Below are 11,521 nucleotides of genomic sequence, written 5' to 3'. Positions count from 1 at the left end.
TGTGTGTGTGTGTGTGTGTGTGTGTGTGTGTGTTTAAATCTCTGCAGTAACAGAGAACATATTGGACATTGATATTCTACAAGATCAAACTTTAAAAACCTCTGTTGGTGAATTCCACCTGTGGATTAGAGTAATGAAGCCAGTGCTGAGGGGGAGAACCAACTGGAACCCAGTAACCCTGTCAAATAATATAAAGGGCCTGGGGGACATATAAGGAGACAAGGGGAACTGTCCAAGAACTGCAACAACCTGGTCTGGATGATTAAAAAGACCCAGGAAGCTCATGGTGGATGACAGCGGACTACCAGGAACTAAACAAGGCAATTCCACTCCCCCGCATCTATGTGGCCTCGCCTGACATTGCCACTGTCTTAGCTATGTTGGCCATGGTCCCAGGAGTGAACCATGTTGTGCTGGACTCAACAAATGTCTTTTCCATTATGCACTGAGTCACAAGATCAATTTGTCTTCACATGGGAGAGCAACAGTGAGCCTTTCAAGTGCTCCCCCAAGGTTACCTGCATAGCTCCACCATATGTCATGAGATGGCAGCCTGACACCTATCTCTCTTCTCTGTCCCCACATCAGTAAAATGTGGACCCATTACACTGACAATATAATGTTTAACATGTAAAGAATGGCTGATGCCACAGGATACCTTTCAGGCTTTCCCGGAACATCTGAAAAGGAGAGGATGGTCAGTGAGCCCACAGAAAATTCAAGGCCCAGACACCACCAGGAAGTTTTGTTTGTCCCAGAAGCCGTGACTGATAAAGTACAAGCCAGTCCAACCCCTAAGAATGTGAAAAAAGTGCAAGCCTTTGTAGGGATTTTCAAACTTGGGAGAATTGTAATGCCCACCTGGTATAGTGCCCACATCCCTATGCCACCTTGCAAAGAAAGGGCACATATAGGACTGAGGATCAGCACAGGAAACCAGCTCAGAGAAGGGAAAAGTATTAACCAAATAGATTAAAGCTCTGGACACATCCTAGTCAAGGATGTCATTTGAGTTAGATGTTTCTGTGACTCCAGAAAGTATGGGTTGGGCACAGTGGCAGAAACAATGAAAGGGGAGAGTGCCCTGGGACTTTGGTCTCAGATCCAGAAGGGAGCAGAAACCCTAGGCCCTGACAGAGCAACAGTTTCTAGCAGTGCGCACAGTACTTTATGTAGAGCCTCTCATATAGCAGCCAGTGCAGCAGCCAACGGGCTGAGCTCAGAGCAGTCTGGCCGGTGATCACTCATAATGCCTGGCTGTTAACCTTATACACCGAGAGTTAGGCTGTTCTAAAAGGATTAGCCATCAGGCTTAGAAAATAGAAAGCTGAGGAGTGGATGATCATTCATTGGGGCAAGATATGTGGAAAGACATATGGGTCCGTCTGCAAGAGACTAAGGTAGTCCTCATTGTTTTTCATGTCCCAGCTCATAAGGCACTGGACATCTCCTGTTTATATTAGGAAGCTGATCCTTAGCTCAAGTATAAGCTCTGTCTACTGACCTTTAACTAGATATAGCAGATTGGATGGATAGAAAGAGTAGCCATCACAGTGCCCACATGAGATGGCATATTGCCAATGATGTTGGATCACCCTTGAAGTACAGTGACTTGGTTAGTGCAGTAAGAGCACGTACTGTGTATTCTAAACAATGCCCGAGGCAATTGCCAAAAGAATCTGGGGCTGTTCATCAGAGTTCCCAGCAGGTGAAGTATTGGCAAAGTGATTATATCGGCCCCTTCCCTCTGAGTCAGGTTTCTGAATATTCCTCGGCCAGTGTGGACACTACATCCGACCTACCCTGAGGTTTCCCCTGCCACTATGCAAACTACCTGCTACCATTAGGGGATTAAAGAAACTGAGTACTGTATATGGATAACCTTCGTAAAATAAATAGTGATTAGGAATCACATTTCAAAGGTCAAGACTAGGTAAAACAGCATGACATAGAGGCAGTTCTATCTCTCGTATAACCCACAAGCAGCAGGGCTGGTAGAAAGGAAGAATGGAATATTCAAGAAGGAAATTAAATCATTAACTGGTAAAGCCACCTTGGCCAGGTGGACAAAAGTACTGCCCTAGGCTTTACTACATTTGAATGATGAACTAGTAGGGCCTCTTTGCCCCCTATGCCAAACTGGGGACCCTTTGAAGCACATAGCATCATAAAGGTATGGGAGACACAGGGAACAGCCACCATCTCAATCCTCACCAGGAATCCACACTGCTATGCTGCCAAGAGCACCAAATCTCATCACACCTGGAAAAGGAGTTGTCCACTGGCATTTGCAATGGGATGTCCCGCCTGGTTGGGTGAGTTACTCTCAACCCCTGGAGAGAACTACTCAGTCCCCAATGACTTGTTTTTATCCTGCTGCAAGCCAGACCTGTTGAAACACACTATACTTGAAATAAAATATGCACCATCAAAAGAGAGGAGAAGGTGGGGTACTGGTCTGGCATATCCTGTCCCCAGTCCATCTCTTCATGCCTCTCTCCCGCCGGCCAACATTGTTGGTATGAACAACTGGGTCAAATTCCTAAAGCTGCAGCCAGCCACATTATCTCTAAAAATCAGGCCATGAGTGTAATTCTTATAGAAGGGGAAGAGTTTCCCATATAAGATTCAATCAAATGTGTCTTTCTGGCCTTAGACTTTGGCTGTTCCTGTGATGTCCCACCGCCTGATGGAAATACCTTTTCACAGTGGGTCCACTCATATGCCCAAGAAAGATCTATCGACCTGCTGGGTATGTGGGCAACAGTTGCTTCTCTACAGTTCCTCAGGATTGCCACGGTGGGCACCGCCTCTCTAGTTAAGGGACCAGAAGGCCCTTAAGCAGTACATTAAAGAATAAACCAGGACTCGTACTCTTAGTTCATCTGATATTACCAGTAATGATCTAGAAACATAGCCTGTAGGACATAGTATTAAAATACTGGGCATGAGTGTTGTTTTTCTGCCAGACAAACTATAAAGACGGTCCACCAAACTGGTGGTCAAAAAGGTGCTGGAAATACACCCTTGGAGCCGTGAGTGGCTATACTCATGTTTGGGAATGGCTGATTCCATGTCATGGATATTTGGGCACCTGGGTATTCCTATGTTGGGAACAGAAAAATCCCTCTCAACAGATTCAGCCCAACTGTACCAGAAACATGGGATGGGATACCAGGTACCACTGAAACTGTGCATCATTCTGTCACATTAAGGGAGAGCGACTGATTTGGCACTGACTGGTTACACTGCCTAGGTATTTGTTAGGTAGCACTAAATGGAATCCAGTTATTATGCGGCACAAAATGTGGCTTCCACCTGGGCAGCTGGTCCATCACACTCTGGTTTTTTCCTAGGCACAAAGGTGAATTTGCCCCATAGTAAGAACAGCTGCCAAACTTTCTCCTTAGAGCCAGGTAGGCACATTCTGTGTTTCACTGGTATGATCATCTGGCCATCATCTTTGTTTCCTCCATTTGTTTAGAGGATGATAGAGCACAGACAGGAATCCTTACCAAATTTACTCATCAAGCCTTGAGTAATAGCCAACAGTCTGTCCTTGTTGAACACTGAAATGTTTCTAATGAGAAAAGCTGTCCTCCAACACAGGATGGGCTCACAAAACGACACCCATGCCATCATCCTAACAGAATGTTGTGTGTTTATACATGATGAGCCTGTTAATGTATTATTTTTTTATTTTTTTTCAACGTTTATTTATTTTTGGGACAGAGAGAGACAGAGCATGAACGGGGGAGGGGCAGAGAGAGAGGGAGACACAGAATCAGAAACAGGCTCCAGGCTCCGAGCCATCAGCCCAGAGCCTGACGCGGGGCTCGAACTCACGGACCGCGAGATCGTGACCTGGCTGAAGTCGGACGCTCAACCAACTGCGCCACCCAGGCGCCCCTGTATTATTTTTTTAAAATCACATAAAGGCACAGGTGAATGCCATGACTGATCCCATCCCCAGCCCAGGGAACTAGAATAAATCAGTGGTTCAGATGCCGGATCTTGGCTGAAGACGCTGTCACTACTTTTGGAAATCATTGTCTTAATCTGTGTTTTCTTTTGCATGTGCCTGTATAACTGCTGTAGCATCTGCCTCCAATGCAGCCAGATAGCTACCTCCACGCTAAGGAAACCCCTTGCTGACCACTCAGGGTGCATTTTAGAAAAGGGAGCTGGTGGAATTTTAAGAGCCAGTCACAAGGGAGTGGGAAGGTGGATTGTTGAAGAAGATTAAGGGGAAATGGCAGCCATTTGACCCTGGAGCTGGCCCAGAGCAACTGGGGACCACCCACCCCTGTCCTTATCCTTGGAATGTGAGTTATGCTTGCCTTCCTTGCCCCCAGAAAAGTGCTCCACAGACATGGCCTTGAGAGAGTAATGTGACAGGAAGGCCATATGGACAGTATATGTGACTGAATCCAGTTAAGACTTCTATATAAACTTTTAAGATTTGGAAGGCAGGTGCAGAAATCCACTCATCTTGCTGCCACCCAAGACAAGTCACATATGTAAGTTGCCTTGCTGGCTAAACCTGCTACCTACCCGCATGTAGGAGCCTACCTCTTTCTTCAGTCTCTCCGTGCCCTCTGAATACAGTGCCTGTTTCATATTATACCTGGGAAATTTCCTAGGAACTTTCAAACCAGCAGTGTGTTTTATGGTATTTTTCAAAAAAAAAAAAAAACAAACAAAAGTATGAAAACAAAGACCTCTTACTCTGATGTAGAATTATACCAATAAATTACATCAAAACAAAAATAAAATTATCCCTTCTCTTTGTAGTAGAATAGTTGCCAGGATGGGTTTGTTCGGGCTGCCTGATCATGTGCTCATCCCTGATTGATCACAGAGGAATGTGATAGCAGCCATGTTGCTGACACCTTGATTGAAAGTTTACTAGAAGAGTGTCTTCCTGAATGAAGGGTAGAAGTTTTCTAACAAATCGGGGGTAATGGTATACATGCATGGATGTGAGAGGGCAACGTGTTGGACAGCCAAATGATAACGGTGGTGTTTAGTCAAGTGACTTAACCTTCTTGGGTCAGAGCCAATAATCCATCTACACAGTTCTCCAAGAATGTAGACTGTCAACCACCGCCACTAATGACTGAAATAGTGGATTACCATAATGGAGAAACACTGCATTACAAATTAGGAAAAGAAACACTTCATGGAGACAAAGCACTGTTACCTCAGATAAGCACAGTAAGTGCATATTCATGTTATGTCTATTCTCTTTAATAATAGGAAAGAACTCGAAAAGAATGCAGAGGTGGAGCCAGATAGGGACGGCAGGAAGGAGCGATACCCAGAGCATGACTGGAATGGAATTAATTGTTTCAGGGAAGCTAAGATTAAGAACTCCACGACTCTATGAATGTAAATGAGTATATAGGTACATATTTTATGATAGAATAACAGCTCAATTTTAACTGTAGAAAGAATAATTTAAATAGGACAGTAAAAGCGTTACATTTCCTCAGCTATTTAAAGTGCTTTCTGAGTCACCAGGCAGCACTGCACTTTGTATTTCCTGGAGGACAGAGCATATACTTGATGAAGGATCTTTCATTCACAGAGTAGTTGGCAAAGTTAATATTCTGGCTTTTAGGGGAAAAAAAAAGAGTCCAAAGATAGTCTATCAACTAGGATAAGTAGATAGGGTCACCTACTCAATAACTCATTTGCCCCTCCTAATTATACACATGTATGTGTGTGTGAGTGTGTGTGTGTGTGTGAGTGTGTGTGTGTGTGTGTGTGTGTGTGTACGTGAGTGTATGTATATATATACAAACATATAGTTGAGGCCAAAATATCTTCTTCCAATATCAAAAGCATATTGTGCACTAAATAATACATTTCCATGGGTTTTAGTTTTTAAGACTGCTTTTCTTTTGTTATATTTGACTTTACATCTCATAGTCACAACATTGCCATGACTAGCAAATGGTCCTTTTTTATTGCTATAATCATTGAGGCAATACCATATGCTTTCTAACGGATGAACATGAAAAAAGTAAAACTAATCATTTAAATTAGTTTCAGGGATACTGTTCTTGGCATAGAATAGACTTCATGAATCTTTTGCAGCTATTTCAACTCATAATGTACCAGCTTCTATAGACTTAACTCTCAACCTACCCTATATTTTCTTGACCTTGAACACTTATTAACATTTTATGATTCTGGAATAGTACTTACTCTATAATGACCATACTCTTTTATGATCTATTATAATAATAGATTATACAATTATTTTACAGGATAATATATTAAAACCCTCTGAATTTTTAAAATGCTGTTGAGCAAAATGTGAATAGGTCTAACAAGGTAAAAGAAATGACCCAGTTACATTGGCTTAAACACTGGCTTAGCTCAACAAAAGGGATACCTGACTCAGCAAAATCCATCACCAAAATGACTCTCCTCTCCAGTCCTCCTGGATAGGCTATCCTCTATCTTCAGGCTGATAAGAGAAACTTGTATCTCTATTTCTGTGAAGAAACCATTCCCTCTTATCTCTAACCTAATAATTAACACACCGCCATAACACAAACATTGAATCTGTTTTGTTTTAAATATTTCATTGCAAAACAAATACCAAAGCCTCCTAACTGTACTTAGCCATTTTATATTACATGCGGCCATGAATATTGAACTTCAGTAATCCCTATGAAATAAGCATAAATCTTAGAAATCAGATAAAAATCTTTTTGGGCTTCGTGATTTGGTTTCAAGAGAGTGAAATTAAGTAGGTTTGAAGCCCTCTCTGGAGAAAAGGGAGCAATAAAGCTGTTAATCATGTTTGTGGCAAGCAGAAATGCAAAACCTCTAAAATTATCGGAAGACTTACATCTAGATGAGCATAAAGATGAAATAGATAGAGGTGCATAAAATATTCCGGGGACTTTTTACTATTATGTTCATTAGAGTTCCAGCTTAATGCATGCTTTATTGCCCAGAAATTCATTTCATTTGCATTTTAACTGGGTTTTAGTCAAGTTAATCCTTTTTCTTCCCTTGCTAAGAAACTATTCAGCAACTACAGCAAAATACTCAAAGAAGAGAAAGAAATTGAAACAGCCTACTTACACCAAAACTTAAATTTGTCATAGTTTACTGAAGAAAAGAGGTGTTAGGCCAAGTTCACTAGATCGCATTATTTTAACACCAAAGGGTATCTTGGGTATTATAGAGTTAGCTCTATTAGATGAGAAGCAATTATATTCATTTATGCTAAAGATTTAATATCAAGGGAAATTTGGTAAAAATCAACATCTCATTTTTACAGGAGTGAAAATGATAAAGCAATCACATATTTAGAAGCATGCAATTAATTCTCACCACAAACTCCAATATGTAATACCATGCATCATTTAAACAGCCTTGTAAATAAAGACCAGTTTAACTTGTATTTTCAAAGGGTAAGCATTCAGCTCAGTAACAAGTTGTCCTAATAGAAAGAGAAAGCACTTTTTTTAACACACACAAAAAAAAATTGTTTCCTAAATTCTAATGATCGTAAGGGCCACATGGAAATAAGACAGTTTTATCCATACGGCAGTATATTGAAAAAAAAAATGATGAAAACCTTAGTAAAATAGACCCTTCCAGGCAACAGACATCTTGGCCAATCCCAAAGAAAAAGAAGGGTAAGAATAAGGAAAGCCAATAACAGGGGGACAAAGTCTTCAGACAAAAGGAAACTTTTTTCATTATTTCTTTTGAAATAATTCGATAAGATAGAATACAGTATTTTGAGCAAAGCCATCTCATATATATTGAGAATCATCTCTAAATTTTCTTTTAATAACATTTTCTTTTAAGGCTTTGCTATTTCTCAAGGAAATCTCAAAATGTGTTTTCTCCCTCACTAAAATTTGAGAGCTAAAGTGCCTTGCTTGCTCTGGCTTACATATCTTGCTTACCTGCCACCATCATTTCAAGTTTGGGATGCCTTTTTGTGATGCTTGTTGACAGAAGATAGTCTGTTTGGAAGGGTTGCTGCTGTTAATTACTATTTTTGAAAGGAGTTTTTTTTTGAGCTGTCAATCATTTCAACTACTCAATAAATGTAGCTTGGTGGAAAACATTACATTTGTTTCACGCTTCTCATTGCCTTAAGAAAATGGAACAAAATGATTTTCAATGATTAACTGATGCTAAAGAGAAAGTCATGTTTTTCACCCTCTTTACCCCTCCTGATTTATGCTAGTCATAGAAACAAAGAAGTTAAAAGAAAACGAAGCCACTCCCCAGAAGAGTTAAAATGATCTTCATGACCCAGTGGAATTCTAGCACATTCCTGATCATCAGGTAACACGGAGTCCTTATTCTAGCCCTAGGTCTATTCCTACTGAGAAGCTGGTGGAAATATCTATTTTTACCTAAATGAAAGTATCTCCAACTTAATATATGGAAAGACAAACTTCAAAGGTTAATAATAGGATTTATTTAAAAATGTATTTATCTTTGCTAAAGTTTTTATGATACAGGAGTGAGTTCCACATAAATGTACGTAATCATCTTAGTAAGTAAAGCTAATTGTCAAAAAATTCTGATTTAAAGTAGCTTATAACTACATTACTCTAACGTCAAGTTTGTTACACTTAAAATTTTATTTATCTATTTATCTATCTGATTTATCATCTATTTGTCTATTTATAGGATTAACAATTTATATGAATTTTTCATCTACCCTTTATTCTCAAATTTTATTTTATTCTTTATCCCATTTTCTCACAACTTTCTACAAAATGAAAACATGTTGGCTAATATCATCCTTATGTATCTTTTCAACATAGGAAATTCAGGTGAATTTATAAGATAATAGTACTTTTTATGAGATAAGAGACAGAGAGACAAAGAGAGAGACAGAAACAGAGAAGAAGAACAAGTAAGTCAGAAATAAAAAAAGAAGAATAGAAACAAATTATGCCAGCATTTGAACATGTAGATATAACAGACACATATCTACTTAAAAAACACCTTCAGAAACACATTAAAAAAAAGAAATAAAACACCTGAATATGATAAGCCTATGACAATTAAAGAAATTGTAGTAGTAATGAAACACACACATACAGCTTAGATGACCTCATCACTGAGTTTTATCAATCATTTAAGGTACAAGTAATTCCAATATTTTACAAGTCCTTCTGGATAGCTGAAAAAGAGAAATCATGCTGCTGTCACTTTATAAAGCTAGCAAAAGCGTTTACACCAGAAACTAAAAAGACAGTTTGAAATAAGATAATTACAGTATAATAACACTCATGAACAAATATGAAAATAAACTCTAAAACTCCTGGCAACCAAATCCAACAATATATTCTAAATGCAGTACATTTTGGCGCAGGCCTATTAAATATCCATCATAACTGGTTTAATAACACCAATCTACAGTTAGAACTGGTGCAAGGTGGGGATGAACTTTTTTTTTCAGCTTTGGAGAAGTTTTTTTTTTCTTTTTCTTTAATATTTGCTCATTGATATTTGTGATAAATATTCTGATTCTTAAAATATTTGTATTGAAATAACCCAACATACTGAAATATCATAAAAACAATTGCAGCTGAGGCTGAGACCATGCCCCAGGTCAAGAGTGGGGAGCTGCAGATAGTGGCTGGGACAAACGGACACGACCTTCACTGCACGAGGACAGAGATTTCCGAGATGAACGAAAATATCCATCAACTCCAGGCTAACTTGGAGGGCCTCAAGGACGAGAGGGCTTCCCCGGAGGCAGTCATCACCATTGCGGAGCACCATAGGTTCAAGGATGCCAATGCCAAGCTGGCCAAATTGGAGTCCGCCCTGCCTTGAGCCAAGCAGGACCTGGCCGGGCAGCCGTGCCAGTGCCAGGGGTTCATGAACATCAAGCTAGCCCTGGACATCAAGATCGTCACCTGTGGCAAGCTGCTGGCCGGCGAGGAGACCCTGCTGGAGTCTGGAAGAACATGAGGGTTCATACTATGACCAGACTAGTGGCTACCGAGGTGGGCTGGGCTCAGCCTACCGGGGCCTCATGAGCCCTGGACTCACCTATAGACTGAGCTCCTTCCAGTCCTGCCCTGGCAGGGTCTCCAGTTCCTTCAGCTGTGACAGATCCTTCCAGGCTGTGGCTGTGAAGAAGATAGAGACCCACGATGGGAAGCTGGTATCTGAGTCATCTGATATTCTGTCCAGGTGAATAGTCACTGTGGTCCCTCCCATCCTCCCTGTTCCTGGGCGTGCCATAGAGCTTTGGGGGGAAGGAGGTATGCAGGGGTGTGTTGGGAAAAGGAGGTCCACCTGGGGCTCAGCCTCAGCCATCAGCCTCCACTTGTGGGGAGTCTATTGCCCTGGGTACCCCTCTTGCCAATGCCCCCAACTAAAAGCCAATTCAAATGTCTTTTCCCAATTAAAGTCTAAGATGCTTCTGCCAACATCAACCTCCAATTTTTCCCTCCAAGGTTACCTTCCAAATGGAAGCTAGGGCATGACTCAATGTGTCATTGTATGCTTTTTATAGCAAAATTTGATTATGTATCAATTTGAAAAGCAAAATTTCCTTAGATGTAGAGATATTTCTAAATCAATATTTAATGATTTTTGAAAAGTAAAGTTCTTAATCAGTTTTTAAATCATAACAATACTCTTAAACCTAAAATGTTTCATGGCATAATTAAGTAGAAAAAGAAAACCTATGTGCTTGGATTAATTACATAAATTTAACTCTAATATTATAGTCATGAAAAAGATAAGAGCAATACAAACTATAGAACTGTATATAATAGATTATTTTCCCCCCTGAAGAAACTTATGCAATGTAACCTTGCAGATTCTTTAAATGAAAACTATGAAAGTATTGAGTTTAAGAAGAATGAAAGTTATATGTTTTTGATGATATTAAAAATGTTAAATCTCTTTCTATTTTAGGTTCAGAGAGAACTATTAGGATAGTTTCTGATCAGAAAGAACGACTGACCCGTGATGCTGATCAGGAAAGCAGAAATTTAGCTAGGAATGGAATGTAGATTTCTCAATGCAGTCCATAGTTAATTCTTGAAACTGAGAATTTCAGAATTGCTGATTTTTAGCAGGCTTTGTTTTTGTGGTAGAGGTGAGGAGAGGAAACTGTACTACAGAGAGAAATAACAGTTGCCTCGGACTGGTTTTAAATCTGGTTCATCACTGCCTCTTTATTATATACCTAATTCTGTCCCATCTCTGTGTAATATATGGGTGGGAAATACTGTGTAAAAATATGGGTTTTTTAGAATTAAAGAGAAGATGCCTTGACATCTAGATAGTATTTAGTATTACTGTATGTAATCTTATGATTTCTTACATAAATAACTTAATTTCTCTAAACTGTGTGGCTTAGAATTTAATATATATCTCAATCAGGGAATACTTGAGTCCTTGGAAGAATTTCCTGGAGAATGTATTATAATACAAAATAAAATGTAAAATCATGATAGCCAGAATAACAATATAGAATTGATATCACATTACCAACCGGACC

The 11,521-nt window shown here is 39.8% G+C and overlaps 1 pseudogene; it reads left to right on the top strand.

Moving 5' to 3' along the window:
* Window positions 1-1,066: 1,066 nt before the first annotated feature.
* Window positions 1,067-10,204, top strand: LOC101088218 (annotated as a pseudogene).
* Window positions 10,205-11,521: the final 1,317 nt, after the last annotated feature.

This window comes from Felis catus, chromosome A1, assembly GCF_018350175.1.
Source record: "Felis catus isolate Fca126 chromosome A1, F.catus_Fca126_mat1.0, whole genome shotgun sequence".
NCBI classification, from domain to species: Eukaryota; Metazoa; Chordata; class Mammalia; order Carnivora; family Felidae; genus Felis; species Felis catus.
This window is presented reverse-complemented; position numbering and strand designations above follow the sequence as displayed.